The following is a 15954-nucleotide window of genomic DNA, read 5'->3' as shown; positions in this document are numbered from 1 at the left end:
AGTTTCTTTGCGTTCATTTCGACTTATCTTCTCTGGAGGACCTACCAACTTCGACAGAGACGACTATTAACAATGTTTTCCACTTCTGCCAATAACGTTAAAAGAACTTCATTCTTGGAGCGCGTTCCTTCAAAACTACCTTCAGTGACACTTCGTATAAGCCTTTCCCATGACCTTGACCAACGGAAAATTTTCATTTAAGTACTATCTTTCCTTGTAAAAATTGGGTAAATTTTATTATTATCTTTTATAATTTAAATACTTACTGAAGATAATATTTATGGTAATTTTTTATTTGAGAGTGAAAATGAATTACTTAAATAAAATTCTTAAATAAATATACATACATACAAGTTAATATACATATTTAATTTTAGTTATTTATTTTTAGCTTTATTGTACGTATGGTCTGTCTGGTAGTCAAATCCTAAAGGATATATGATCATTTATAAGTTATTAATTAAGTAATAATACGTTAGTGACATCGTAACCAATACTGAGCGGGATGATTCAGACCATGAATGATTCTGAGTTGATTATGTGTAATTTCCTATCCGAAAATTCATGAAAATTAGTGATGTTTTTAATTATTTTCTGTTCCATACACTTGATATCTACTCAAAATCATGGTTTCAATAATCGCTTTAAGTTATCATTACGATGTCACTAACACCCGATAAGTATTTGAGATTGTTGCGGTATTTTCTAAGTACTTACTGCATCAAAAGCTCTGGAGTAGAGCAAAAGGAATATAATAAATTCCGTAAGATGATAATTAACCAGACAAACGCGTATAATTTTATTTTTTACTTTTTGTGCGATAAGAAATTCGGAAGGTTTATTTTAATCTAAAACGCATCGAATTATGCTAAAAATACACCCGAAGTACCTTAGTATATAACAAGAGAGAAACTACTGCCCTATATATCTCTAATAAAAAGTAGCTTGGACAATGCTACACCGACAAGAGCGTGGCTCTTAAATTAGTGATGTGAAATATAACGCATATCATTGTTTACTTTGTTAAACATAAAACGTTAGGTATTTTCGTGAAGATTTGAAAAATGGAAAAGATGCACAGAGTACTCTATTTTTCTTATTTTCGAACTTAATCTCTTTTTATGTTACATATTAAAAACTTCTTTCTAAAATTTCCAATATGACAGATTCACAGTTTATTAGAGTTTATAACCTCTAAGTTTCGGATAGATCAGTAAAAAATCTAGTTTATAAATTATTATAATTAATGAAAGAAATAATCAATAATTTGTCAAATCGTATGAAATTAAGTAGTACATAATATATAATCGGAGATAGACCACGTTTTTTTACGGATGAGTTGTGTTTGATTGTGCTGAGTCCTTATCGTAGTGACGTCAAGGCAAACCGTGATATATACAGAGGGAGGCGGCGCGCGCGCACATTACGAGTTGAATAGTGACCCGCGATTGCCCGCGCTCCTCTCAGTTCGCGATACTGAAACGGTCAATCTCCTTGTAAATATTGCATTGCAAGTGCTTTAGTGAATACTGGTGCAGGGACACAAGACGGTGAGTTTTACATCAAATAAGTTACTTTTTAATATTTTTTTATAATTAAATTAAACTAACTGATAAAATAAAAATAAAATCAAATTAGTTTATTAAGTTAGATGAAGTGATTTTCATTGTCTAAATAAAAGTAAATTCAATTATCTATTTTAATGATTGACCCCTGTAGTTTTCACTTAATGTATACAATGTATTAATTCGTTCTTTTTATACTTTTCATTATTATGTTGTGTTATACAAGTGCTTAACTAGCCCACCGCTGGGCATAGCAGCTACGGCTGCAGCTAGGCTGGGCTAACCCAGATTCCTTGTTTATATTTTTGTTCCTCTTTTTCTCGCAATAAAACCTTCCATTCTAAGAACTTGAAATCGATGTTGGTGAATGAAAAGTCACGTTATTATCGAAATAAGAAAATCATAAAAGCTCGTTTTGTTAAGTTGAGAAAGTTTAAAGGTCAAAAATTGCACCTAAGCTTTATTTAAATACAAATGGACACAATTGTAAATGTATATATACGTAAGTGTTAAGCATATAAAATGAAATATATTCAAGGTTTATAGTAAAAGTTGTTACGAAAATGAACAAACAAGCAAGAGTTTTAGGGAAAGATAAATATATATGGGTTAATATAATAGATATGTACACGTCATAGAGTGGTCTTATCCGATTTAGAGCATCTAGTTCAATATATCTGTTGACATAATTTTGTTACTTGGAAAATGTTTCTCTCCTTTAAAGCTTTATAGGCAATAGAATCACCTAGATATAAATATAAGCTTACGTTTGTAATCCCTAATGGGGTGGACAGAGCCACAAGTAATTTTCAAGACAACTTGAGCTATTTCCTCCCTTGGATATTATGGTCCCCTAAAGCTTAACCTTGATGTGATGTTAATTTCCTCAAGAATCACCGTACCGAATCCTTACATTAAGTTTCTATGAGAAAGTTCCTTTCTTATGAGCCCTTATGATTTGCTTGTGCCACATACCGCGTAGCACATTTGTCTCGGTACTTAGACCTTCTTGATACCTAAACCATTCATCTTGCGGTTCCTCATTGTGTTTGACAGGCACAGTCACGATCCATACTTTATATATCTGCATGGATACAAAGTTTGTTCCGTTTTAAACTTGTAAAGAGTTTACATGCTAGCGCGACTTCGATAATTGATCCGTACTATATATCAGTTTACCTAGTGACACATCGACAAATAAGAGAAGCTTTTTAAGCCTACAAACTCTACTAGATATGCTCAGATTTATATATACAAACACTCGGGCTCGTAAGTATATACTTATCATCAGCAACAGAAGGAACCGAACATTCTCTGCGTATACGTATATTTGACGTTTGATTCATAATCAAATAAAGATTTGCCTCAAGCCTATGCAAACAATCACGTTGGCTTGTTGAGAAATTGCGATAGAATCATGTTGCCTTCAAGCGTCAACTCAGCGTCAGGGTATCGAAAGTTCAAGGTTGACGAACTGGACAAACTCTAATGATTTGATATGAAAATTAATTTATAAATAGATACATTATATAATACCGATCCTTTGACCGCGCGTGGATCCCTTATATGTACGATTAACAACCCTATTGTTTGGGTACTGTTAAATGAGTGCTAATTTGATTGCTTCTTGAACGTAGTAAGGAACTAGACTTGTGAAACTCGAATCCCATCGTGTCAAATGATTTTATATTCTTCCTGCAGTATTATAAGAGTAGTTTGATGTTGCTGCGGCTTTGTCTCGTCAATTGAATGATAGTCTATAATTACCTGAATCATTGCATTTACCCAACTTGGCCCTGTAGATTCCCTTGAAACGCAATTCTTTATGAAATGAACGTCCACAATGACTGGCCTTATGGGTTACACTTGACCTTCAGTCATCTTCAATCTAACTTCTTTCAAGTGACTCTCATACTTTCGAAATACAATAATGAGAATGTTTAAATTTCGGAATTGTTGAATGATGTTGAATCCGAAGGGCTTTTGAAACCGTTTTAAATTATCATAATCAGTAAGAGATTATCAATCACAATAATATTTCGAAAATTCATTTCAAAAGCATGGGGCCTTAAAGCGAGTGTTGCGTGCAGTTTTTAATCGAATTGATTTATTGACGTCGATGTTTATGGCTTAGCAAAAGGTAGATAGATCTACAGTTGAACTACTACAACATACTTACAAGTATACGGAAGACTGAGGAATACGTTTATGAATACTTAACCGTGCCTACTCGTAAAACGGATTTGCAAGGTTTAAAAAGAGGACAAAAATGTCATATAGAACATAATTATTACGACAACATTACGTTTTATGAATTGTAAAATATTTTCGTCAATTGTTTTAGCAGTGCAGCAGTTCAAGTACTTAACCTATTGACATTGGTCAAATGCACATTCTGTTTAGATGTTATTGCCTCGAATTAATATGACAACACGTAGTTAACAAATATCGCAATGCATTCATAAAACTGACTAGGCTTTCCCGTTGACATTGAATACGAGTTTATGTAAGGTTACCTACCATCCATTTTTCTTATACACGTGTAATCTATTCATCAGGTACATAAAGGAAGTTGATCACTTTTTCATTCTGTAACAACGATTTATCGATAGCTAAGCGATATTAATGAGCATTTTTAAGTGGTAGGTTCTTCTTTTGAAATATGTTGACTAGTATTGCTTTGCAATATTTATTGCCATATTTTCGACATTGTCCGTGCCGCGATCGATGGAGAGATATAAAAAGTTGGAAAGTGTTCCGCCTCGCTAGTAGACATATTGTCACGGAGACCTTGCTGGTAATGTACTTAATAAAAACTAATAATAAAACCTAATAAACAGTCTATAGTTACTTGCAACCCATTGAGTTATAATTAACTAGTCGGAATTTAAGATCGTTTTATTGTAAGCGTAGTTACTTAAGCGGTGATTGACCTAGGTCGTACTTTTGTTCTTTAAGGATTTTAAACAATTAGGATTATGATTAGGATTATTATTTATTTTAGGATTTTAAAGCAGCACGACTGTTTACCAATAAAGTCGCACGAGAATTATTTTATTTCAGATATTTATGTAGCCCCTCTGGTTGATTGAGGCGAAGCCTGTGCCCAGCAGTGGGACGTATATAGGCTGTTTATGTTATGTTATGTATTTATGTAGCCGTTGCATTTTTATTTTATTTTTTATATTTTTGACGTGACTTAGTGTAGATTATAAAATAAGTGTATTATCTGATTTGGGTTTTAAAGTTTATTTCTCCTTTCGGATACTCTGTAGAGTGATAGTTGTGAGCGTCCTTAAGATGCTTCTGAAATTAAATTTAAATTGATACCATGGAAATTTAATTTTAGTCGTATTTAGGAGAAGGTGTCAAGGGTGAGGATGACGTAACGTGTGGGTGGGTAACAAGTGCAGTGACATTGAACTTCTCGAGGCTCTCAGGATATGGAATGCGCTTGAGTGGAGCGCCTGAGCTACTGTCGCAACGTTCCGGTCTCTCGCAACCACTCGCAAATGTTGCAAGAAAACCGCCCGAGTTCGTCACTCTCTCGCTTACCCACCAAGAAAATTCTCGACAATTTTGATCTCTAAAGTCATTACCAACAATTTTAATACAGACTGCTACTGCCACTATGACGATATTAATAACTCGGTTATCTTAATGATTTTTCAAACATATATCCTATACTCGGGCCGCAATGCATTTTTAAGTTCAATTTAATTGATTAATGTGGTTGTTTACCGTGAATTGGAACGTAAATAACGTCCGATAACTTAATTGCTTTTTATTATTTAAATAATTAATCAAATATATAGAAAACTTAGCGGAATTTATCTATAAATATCATTATTATAACATTCTTAACATAAGCTCACGACTATATTCCCAATTGGCCTAGTCACAGTATATATGTTACATCCATCGCAAGATAAATCAAGTACCCACACCTCACCGGGATTTCTGTTAGACCAACGTGATAGGCGGTGAGCCATATCTCTGCCTATTATGAGTACCTAACCACGCAAATATAAATATATTATGCACTTTATAAATCAATAAAAACTCTATAAAGTCGGTTATGTCATAACCCTATAATAAATATAATCTTATGACGCGCATGATTGTCATCCGGGCTGAATAATACCAGTTTGAATAATCCAGTTCAGAAGTGTACCTGATCTACTTTTTATAAAGTTCTTGTCGTATATTCGATTTGTACGAAAGGGGTATATTCATAAAGCATGTCTTGGGAATTTGCATGTGCCGTGTATATAGATGATGTATTATTCAGGTATGGCGGGTAAACGTGGGAAATTCCATGGATTGTCCACACGCGGCTCACCGTGGGCGGAATGTGGCCGGGTCAGTGCAAGTGCATCCGCTGACATACTCTTACTTTTATATAGCATTTCTGTGCTATTGTGATATATTATAAAGTTCATTTTATTCGTTATATATATCGCGTCTCGACAATTCCTCTTTACTGGACAAAAACAGGTTCGTTACGTTTCATTACTCTACATTTGCTTCTCAGCTCTAATAAAGCAGAAGTTTTTGCTTCATTCGTCGTAGTGACGTACCTCTAGTTACCTAGTTACTCTTTATTTATAGTCCTACCAGTTATTTCTTAATTCAATACATCTTTGCGGGATAGGTGTAAAACAGGTTTCGTGATGTTTCATTACCGATAGCTAGTATTAAAACGCCTATTTCTCGGTTCAACGCGTTGTGTTGGTATTACTTAGTAATTGTCTACAGAACACACCCATAGGCAATCCTGGGAAATGATATCATGTACATATATATCGGTTTAAGTAAAAATCGTAGCAAAGCACTCAGTTACTTTCGCTCAATTTTTCTTTGTTTTACGTCTGCAACATTTACTATACTTTGAGTGCGATGACTCGAGTAGTAAATTATGTGTGCGACAATGTACATTCAAAACGAGTTCTTATTTTTAAATGAACTTGTTGTGCAGAACCAAATCGGCATGATATGCTATGTAAACGGCTCTGTAAGTGCTATCTTTGCACTTAATCGGGGTTTCCTTGGAATCTTTTAATTTACCAAAGAGCGGTTATAAAAGGAGAGTAATATTTTTTCTCCTTTTTTTTTCAATGACCTTCATGTGCAATTATTTCGCCAATTTTGAATCACTTAAAGATCTGTTGAGGATTATTTTATTTTACAGTTCACTTAATTTTAAGGTAATTTAATTTTAGATTTACGATTCCGTCGCATTCAAGGATATTTGAAGTGACACGATCCTTGTCCAACTTTGATGTTATCCACTACTTTGAGTTATTACACTTGCTTACGACCTAATCTTACTAAAGTAGTGTTATTTGCTTAGTAATATTGAAATAGATTTGAATCTGTTATATTTCTAAACCTACATTGCACTTAGGTATTTGCAAGAGTTCGTCTAAGATTTCATATTGTTGCATACAAAGCGGTTTTATTACTTATAAAACAAAGGGTTTTACGTACAGTAACAAAATAGTTTAATATTCATGGTTAATACTTATGGAAAACAAATATTAGTTAAATAAAATACTCTGATAAATATTTTGTTCCGCAGCGCTTGACTAAGTATAAATAGTAGAACGAATAATATATAAATACTGCGATACAGGGGAAACCCTAGTGCACGGCCCGCTATTAACTTGTGTTAATTTTACTTTATTCGGTAAATAAATAATTTTTACTTTTTTTTACTTTTTACGATGAAACTTCATAGAGCAACACGGAACTCCGCGGACCGGCAAAACTCTGAATCTTTATTCATCATTTAAATAATTTCCATTTTCCACAGTGATCATCTGCTGACCCATGAAACGTACAGAATAGCGTATTTTTTATGTACTTACTTTACTTACTAAAACTATTTAATAGTGTCTTATAATAAGCAAAACCATAACAAAGAGCGCCGACTATAATTGAAAGCTTTATATTCAACTGACGTTCTTTAAAAGTGCTTTAAACTGCGTACATAAGTTTAAATACGGTTAGACGGAAAAATAAACGATGTATGTTTAGCCAGGCGTCTTTTAGGCAACGTATGTGATATTTGTTGGTATAATATTACGTTCGATTTCTATATTGTTGATTGTCGACACTGCGTAAGTACCTGAAGTGTGAACGGGTTTATGTTGAGACGTGACTTGATTATGGTCCTTAATGTTGTTTCTTGTAATACCTACACGGTTAAGGATAGTTTGTTTGTCAAATTAGTTATTTTTTACTAAACGTTAAAACACGTGATTACTATGGAATTAAAATGAAAAGCAACCTGTGACGTCATATAAAAACATGACAAAACGTCGCACTGATTATTACATTTTTATTTATTAAAATTCATAAATAAGTTAAATAGAATAATGAAAAAGTTTTTTGTCACCTTTGCAACTGTTTTTATTTAGTAATCAGAATTTCATAATTTATCTTTGACCTACGAAACTAACCAAATTCAATTTGTAATATGATAAACACTCACTTAGTTCAATCTCAATACAAAATGACTGAGAAATTATTTATTTTAGGAAAACATGTAAGTACCTTAGTACTTGAAGTGTATAAAAATACTTGAGTAAGTAGTTATTATGACGCTCTACTGCAAATAATAATATTTTAATATTTAAAATGTTGTAACGATAAATTACCAAGGGCATTATATGCACAATTTTCTTTTTTATGATACATTTTATTGCATTATATTTTTTATTCAGCTACCTATATAAAATTGGGTTAGACATTTAGCAATAATAACATTCGAGGTCGTAAGTAAATCTTTAATATCTTTGCACAATCTTAAAGTACAATGAATTTATTTTCAAGTAAGTACTGCTAAGTCTGCTAACCAAGATAAACACATATTCATTTCCTATTTTTGCATGACCTATTTAACCGATTAAACACATGAATAGCAACCTAATAAGTAGGTAAATAAGCTTAGACTTACGATAGAGGTTCTTTTTATTGTTTGTTAGGATAACAAATCGCTGCTACCGCGGTTGTCTGTTTAATGGTCTAACTTTAATCATAGAATAAGCAATAATACTACGTATAGAACGGCAACTCTCCACTCCCTACCAGCGGCTGAGCTAGGTTTATCCCACTCCAGCCTCGGTCATACTCTTTATTTTCTTTATTCTGCAATCGTATATGATGTCACACACACACACAAATGCGCGTATACGATAATGTCAATGTGTAGTGTATGTGTAAAACGGCGGTGTTTTATATGAAGTGTCCGCGTTGTGCTTCAAGCTCAGGTGAAGCTGGGGTACTTAGTTCATCTCGCGATGGATGTATGTTGTTATGTTAGGACATCTTCCATAATAAATTACACAATATTCTGTGAATATTTCAACTGGCTACCTATTACGTTAGGTAGGACGGCTGATAGTTGAACGATGGATGGGATAGGCTAAGTAATAGCGAAGTATATTTAAGTAACTAAAAAACATATTTTTGCCATGTGTATAGAACCAAACAGGCTGGCATCCGCATTGCATAACTATTTAAATAATACTTTAACCGGCAAGCACCCAAGATACAGTGCTTGACCGATAGCGAACAGGTCGGCCGCGTGAGCCTTTTGCCAAATGACTTAGTTAAAAATAGATTCGAATCATAAATTTGCTATATAAGTATTTATATAGTCGTTTTTTTTTGTTAGTTTCCTGCTTTATATTCAGGTTTTTAATCTTTTCTTCTTTTTACCCGACTGCGGTCAAGCAAAAATGAGTGTTATGTGTTTCACCGCTATGTATGTATGCTCGTCTGTTATCACCTAACTTCTAAACCAATTGTCAGAATTTAATAAAAATGTTTCACTAGAAGCGTCTTAATCGTCAGGTAGTTATAGGTTATGTGACGTCACGTAAAATTCAATGTGGCGCCCTCTAGAGGAAATAAACTAGGACTAAACCCGGTCACCCGGTATATATCCCAAAACTTAAAATATTACGAATAAATGCAAATTGAAGCTTGCTACAAAGAATTTTGTGATAAACTTGTAGCTTACAAAATCGTAAGTTATTAATATCATAAATCATTTTAAGTTTAAAGTAATTTCTTAATTATTTCAAACATAATACGAAGGGCTCGAACGTAATAAATATATTTCCATGTTGTTGTAAAATATATGAAAACATCCTTAATTATATTTCCTTGCATATTTATTTAAAATTGTTATTTACTTAATCCAAAATTATGTAAATAATCTAATGATAATATTGGTATCACGTAAGGCGGGTAACGTGGAGTTTCCAACGAGGCGCAAGGTCTTGCGTGTACTAAAGCGTTATTTACATGTTGTTTATATATGACATAAGGACGATAACATAAACCGGACCCGACGCGTAGTCTTACGCCGATACACTTGACCGCATTTATTCCGCAAACCATAATGCCTGTTTAAAATCACGCTTGTAACCCCTAAAGGGTTGGATACAATCACAAATAATGAAAAAAACTACTTCAAGCCACTATTGATTCGAAGTTCTAATATGGACGTGTGAACAATACCATGACAGTGTGACAGCCTCATCGTCCATAATGTAATAGTCCATGTTATTGAGGAGACAACCACTCTATCTACTTTTGAGACTGCTATGATGCTTGGGAAGATAAGCAACTGACCGATTTTCATGCTTTTTATTCGCTCCCACTCCAGCATAGAAGCACAATATCTGTATGGCGGATAATTATGTCGATACAAACATAACCGCCACAAACATAATCACCAGTTTACTTAGGTATAACACTTTTCTAGAACACAAACTCCAGACATTTTGCCGAAGGTTTCCAGTACCTACGCATATCTTATTTCATAAGGCATTGGAGTCGAATTACAAAGCGATAGAATTAAGTAATTTTCGCAATGTATAATTATAAGTAGTTGATCTCTTGTCTTTAATAGCTGCGGTTCTAACCACTAAATGCGAAAATCGGTCAGCACACATACCTATTACCTAAACCTACGTAAAGCTGACGGCGACTTTTGTGCTGCATGGTAAACCATACATAAATGTAAGTAAGTACATATAAGTACTTACAGACTACATTTTATTGAAAATCCCATCATTTTACTGCGCAGCTGATGACGGTTCCAATAGTTATTATAACACCTTGTCTGACGTGATCAAGATTATAGTAAAGTCTTGTATTCGCAATCTTTTGTCATCGAAGTAATTAAAAAATACGTCGGTTAGTCAGCAGCGGAAATTGCCCTTTGTTGATCGGTGAGTATCACGCAAATATTGTAGGAAATGTTGGAGTTATGCCGTTGTGGGTAATGTCAGGGCCGGATGCAAGTGGAGCGCAGGCGCAGGGTGGCGGCAGGGCCGGCTCAGGGCCACACCGCGCGCGTCAACGACGTCGTGTGTATGCGGCGCCCGCGCACACACTTGTCAATGCGCAATAAATCCGCTGCACCCAGGCACCAACACGCGCTACTTGTCACCTATTTACCAACAAGCATACCAAACCGCAAAATGACCGCGTGTCGACCACAACTTATCTCATTTTCCACGATTACCTACCGTAAATCTCATTCGCGTAATATATTCATATGGTATATAATATTATAACTTATATTATCATTTAAATCACAGCTGAGAAAAATCAGTACGCCACTGGCATGATAATCTAAACGGACGTGAAAACAATAACCGGTGTAAGTAGATGTATTTTCTACGCTTTTCCATAGACTTCCATCGAGAAAATCGAGTCTTTCTGGATTGACAACTTCACACGGAACTATTGGCTATTCTTTAGAAAAAAAATTGCAAAAATTCGCATAGGGAAAATGTAACATCAAAGAATCCGTTGATATTTTTTTAATGCTTGCACTTATCAGAACTATATGTCTGTGATCTGTGAGTTTAAGGTGATGCATTTCAGTCAGCTAGGTAACGCTGCGTCAGCAGATGGCGTTACTTCTGCAGTTTTCGTATTTTTTCCATTTATTCGTTTAGTGTTGAGTTCTGACCCAGTGAAATGTTAGGTGGCGAAATCTTACATACATTATCTTTAAGTTAAGCTACAATTTTAAAGTATTTACTGCAGATATCATATTAAAACATTGCATCAAAAGTTGGTGTCATTTCAATTTGTGTACAAACACGAAGCTGTCACACACACATGCGAACTAGGTTAGCTATTAAAAGAGATGCATAATTTGAAGTCTACTTCTAACTTCTAAATGGCGCATTTGGTAAAGCAGTCGCCGCCATTCTTAAGTTTCACGGTTCAAACCCAAGTGCATGTTTTAATTGTTTTTACTTTTTGTATTTTTTTTTACAATTGAATTTGGCGAACCCGTCTATTTGTTACGGAATTTTCAAAAAGTATCACTTTTACCAATAATATTATAATTATACAATAATGTACTTTGCACTAAAGTACCTTCCGTAATTTCCGTATTTTTTATTTTGTAAATTTCTAACAGGCATTAATCGCATCAGTGAACATGCGGCTAACTAAAAAACTACTGAACCGATTTTCATACGGTTTTCACCAATGAGTAGAGTGATTCATGGGCGTGCTTTAGGGTATATAATTTATACAAGTATATTTTTTTTGTATAAAATGGTTCAAAAATGATGATGAATGTCAAACATAATTATCGTTACAAATATAGCCGACTTGGAGCTTTCGGCGAAAACGCTGCCTGAGCCCATTGAGATATAACAAAACAATGTATGATTGAATTGTTCCTTTTTTGTAGGTCTACCGAAAAGTCCACAATATGTCATAATAATTATATTGTGTATAAAGAATTGTGTATATGTATTGTATGATTTTACAAATAACGATCACAGTACAGTAATAATAAGGTAGATTTTTCCTAAATTGCGTCGGTTCAAACTTTGACGCATCGCGTTTGAAAGATGTAATAGCGCTTCAGGACGTCCCGCAAGCACGGCGCTGATGTCGCAGTATCCGCATATAATTATTATGACTTGTCATTTAGTTCCAATAAAATCCGCGGGACTTCATACGTATGTCAGTGACAGCTGGTTATAGCATGCGGGACACTTAGCAGCTAATCGAATTCTATGTTGTTTTCGCGCCCAGTCCAGACGACTTGCAGCGCATTTCTGGACTTATATTTACGCGTGGTGTTTATTGTTAGGTTAGTTAGTTCAGGTTAGGACGTCTTTTTTTAACGAGGACGTTAAAAAAAGACGAGGCTGGGACGTATTGAAGTAGTATTTCCATATATACGCGGCCTGAAATGGGCTGTTTCGGGGACCTGAACTGGTTGCTGTCGAACTTATTATCACGTTTTCTTGATTAAAATTCATAAATAAGTCAAATAGAAAAAAGATTTTCGTTAGTTTTAGATCTGTCATGATGTCTGTGATGTTTGTTTATTATACATAAGAATTTCAAAATTTATCTTATTTTTTTTTCCCAAAGGGCAAGGCAAAGGGAACTATGCCCATACAGCCATGTCTTGTGTTTTTTTTTCTTGATGATGATTAATGAAATGATGAAACCTAAGCCCCCACACAGACTCCTACTCCGAACCCCAAACGAAGTAAGCGGCTTGTTGGCGCAAAGCGAAAATAGATAGGTACACTTTGTTTATTGAATATTCCGATTTAATAATACTATCGGGAATGTTTTCCGACTAACTTAATGTGATCATTAACCACAAAACACCACTTCGTATTGATTATTTAGATTATTCAATGAAGAAAGCAACCTTCCCATTCCCGGTCCCACCAAAAAGTCCGCGGCAAAGAGAATATAAATAAATCTGTATGTTGGATGGAAAAACAATTAATTATAAATGACTACTATTTAGGCCGGCAAATGCAACAACTTTTTTTTTGATTTGGTTTTCCCCGAAGGGTAAGGCAAAATGAACTATGCCCATACAGCCATTTCATTTTATGTATTGATTTTTTATTATAATATATGTCCTCTTTTAAAACACGGTACTTACCCATTATTTAAAAATGTTTAAATAATATGCGTTAAAACAAAAATATTTTTCCAATACTCCTTTTCTCAGATTGTAGTATTTTTAGTTTTTATTTATTCATACAAAATCTCTTTATAAATTGTCACTGACATTCTTATTACACTTGTCAAGTAGTCAAAGCCTTTAGAGAAAAAAAACTATCACGCACACAAACTAACATTGACACCACTACACGCTCAGCAAATACACTGTAATCTGCACCACTACAAATGTAGAATTGATCAAAATTGAGGGTCTGAAATATGGTACTTCTCGTATTCGGATCCAAAATTTTTGTTAGTTTGCGAAAATAATACACCAAAATATTACTATTTATCGGTTTTATAACAATATTCCTCTATCCGTTTTCCTGTAGCACTGCATCAACTTTTGTATGGAAAACGAATCACCTTAACATTAAAATAACTGCACATACTTCGCGTATAAGTATTCTAATAGCAATAAAATGTTTATAGACGCTTGTAAAAATGCTAAGTGATAATATATCCATTGCGCTCCATAGTATGTAGGAAGAAGCATCGGTTACAATGCGGATAACTTTTCCATATCCACGTAATATATAATTCCTAAATAATTAATAATATTAGTGCGTTTTTCCTCTTTCTCATTACCCAAAACACATATTTTTAAAATATCTTCAGTTTTTTTGTGATAATATATCGTAACGTAACTAGGTATATATAATTTACAGTAGGTGTGGTCTTATAATGAGGTCAGGCCCATTTATTACTTTTTAAACTGATATCATATTAAACTATTTTTGGATTCATAGAAAAGTTAGAATGAGGATATAAACTGCATATTTCTCCCATCAGGTGTCGCTACTGTAGAGTGCTCTTAAATTTTGACAGTTCCTCATACTATTTGAGTAAACAAAAATATTGTTTTGGTTATTTTTTTACACTATAACTATTTGCGCGGCGTTTAACTACAAAATCATAGTGTTATATTTATTCACTAAAAATTCGAAAGGAGAAAACTTAGAAAAAGTTATATTGAATCAAAACTGCCTTTTTCAAACTGGCTGCTTTTTCGTTTTCGTAACTCATCCTTCAGACGGGATACACTTCACGTTGCTTCATGTTTTATAGCAGTTATCACGAATTTTAGCTTGACAGTATGGTGAACTGACAAAACTTAGGAATACTCAACATTGCTGCCGAGTACATTTGAGCTTCTAGTTTTTATCCTCATTGTTAACTTGTTATTCTTCGAAATTGTAAAGAGTGACATGTGTTTTCAATGGGTAATTATTATATAAGTTTAAGTAAATACAAATGTTGGTTTTCTTTGCTATTTTTCCTCTTCGAGTAATCGCATATGCTTTCCACATCTATAGATTTATATGTTAGTAAATTTTCCTCGCCTGAAGTTCCGGATCAAGAAACGTTGGTAACAACAACAAAATTGTAATAGCAAATGTAAAAGTAAAATTTTCAATTAAGTACTTGCCGAATTCAAAAGTTTATGCGCATAATGCGCATGTAAATTTTGAAGCCAAAATTAGAATAGACATCCTTGAAGTGGTCAAAGTAATATACGATTATTATAAATCATTCTATTAAACCAAAAATAGTTTGCCGTTTGCCAACTTAACAAGATAGACGAGTTTTTAATTATATAACATTATGTCGTAGGTTGGTTAGATTAACTAGGCTAAATAAGTTAGATATTAAAATTTAGGTTATATACATAATTACATACTGATAAACCTGAGAAAAAATATTTGTTTTTAATATTTTTTTTAAGGATTACAATTTAGGGGATCGTTTGATCCCAAACGCGATATTTGTAAAACTAGTTTTTTTTTTTTTTTTTTTTTTTTTTTTTTTTTTTTTGACGTGACTTATTGTAGATTTGCCGCAGATGGCATTAACTACTTGGCCGGACAAATGGGGAGCGCTGAAGGCTCTCACCCGGTACAACGTTTAAGACAACAGGCCTGAGGGTGCCCAGTTGGGCGCGAACCTCGGCTCAGGGCGTCGTCTGAGAGAAAAAATATTTGAAAGAATTAATCGACCCTAGTGGGTCGATAGCGATAAGCGCTGAATGAGGGAAATCGTCGACCACGCCGGCGGGGTCGGTATCGGGGTCCTGAAGTGTTTGGTGTCGCGAGCTGATTGGCTGCCTCTATGGCTAGAGTAATCGGGTCGTCGGGATCGTATATTACGTCCTTCGGACGCCGATACTTTTCAGTACCGTCCCTAAGCGGGATGTATTCGGAAGCCGCAACTACCAGGGGATTTGGGTGGTGCGGAGCAGAATCGAAAAAACGTTTGGAAGCTAATTTGAGCCATTGGGCAATGGTTGGCAGACCTAGGTCAATGTGCAGATTTTCATTGCGAAGGAACCACGGAGCTCCCGTGGCTTTCCGCATGAAACGATTTT

The 15954-nt window shown here is 34.3% G+C and overlaps 1 protein-coding gene across 1 annotated transcript in view; it reads left to right on the top strand.

The window, feature by feature from the left end:
- The first annotated feature begins 1413 nt into the window (after positions 1-1413).
- LOC126367179 (elongation of very long chain fatty acids protein-like) overlaps positions 1414-15954 on the top strand; it is a 42560-nt gene continuing 28019 nt past the window's right edge. The window contains exon 1 of the mRNA XM_050010599.1: positions 1414-1550. The gene's annotated coding sequence lies outside the window, so the exon portion shown is untranslated. The remainder of the gene's footprint in view (positions 1551-15954) is intronic.

The sequence above is a fragment of the Pectinophora gossypiella genome, chromosome 5, assembly GCF_024362695.1.
Source record: "Pectinophora gossypiella chromosome 5, ilPecGoss1.1, whole genome shotgun sequence".
Taxonomy (NCBI): domain Eukaryota; kingdom Metazoa; phylum Arthropoda; class Insecta; order Lepidoptera; family Gelechiidae; genus Pectinophora; species Pectinophora gossypiella.
Note: the sequence above shows the minus strand (reverse complement) of the source record. Positions and strands in the feature narration are given on the sequence as shown.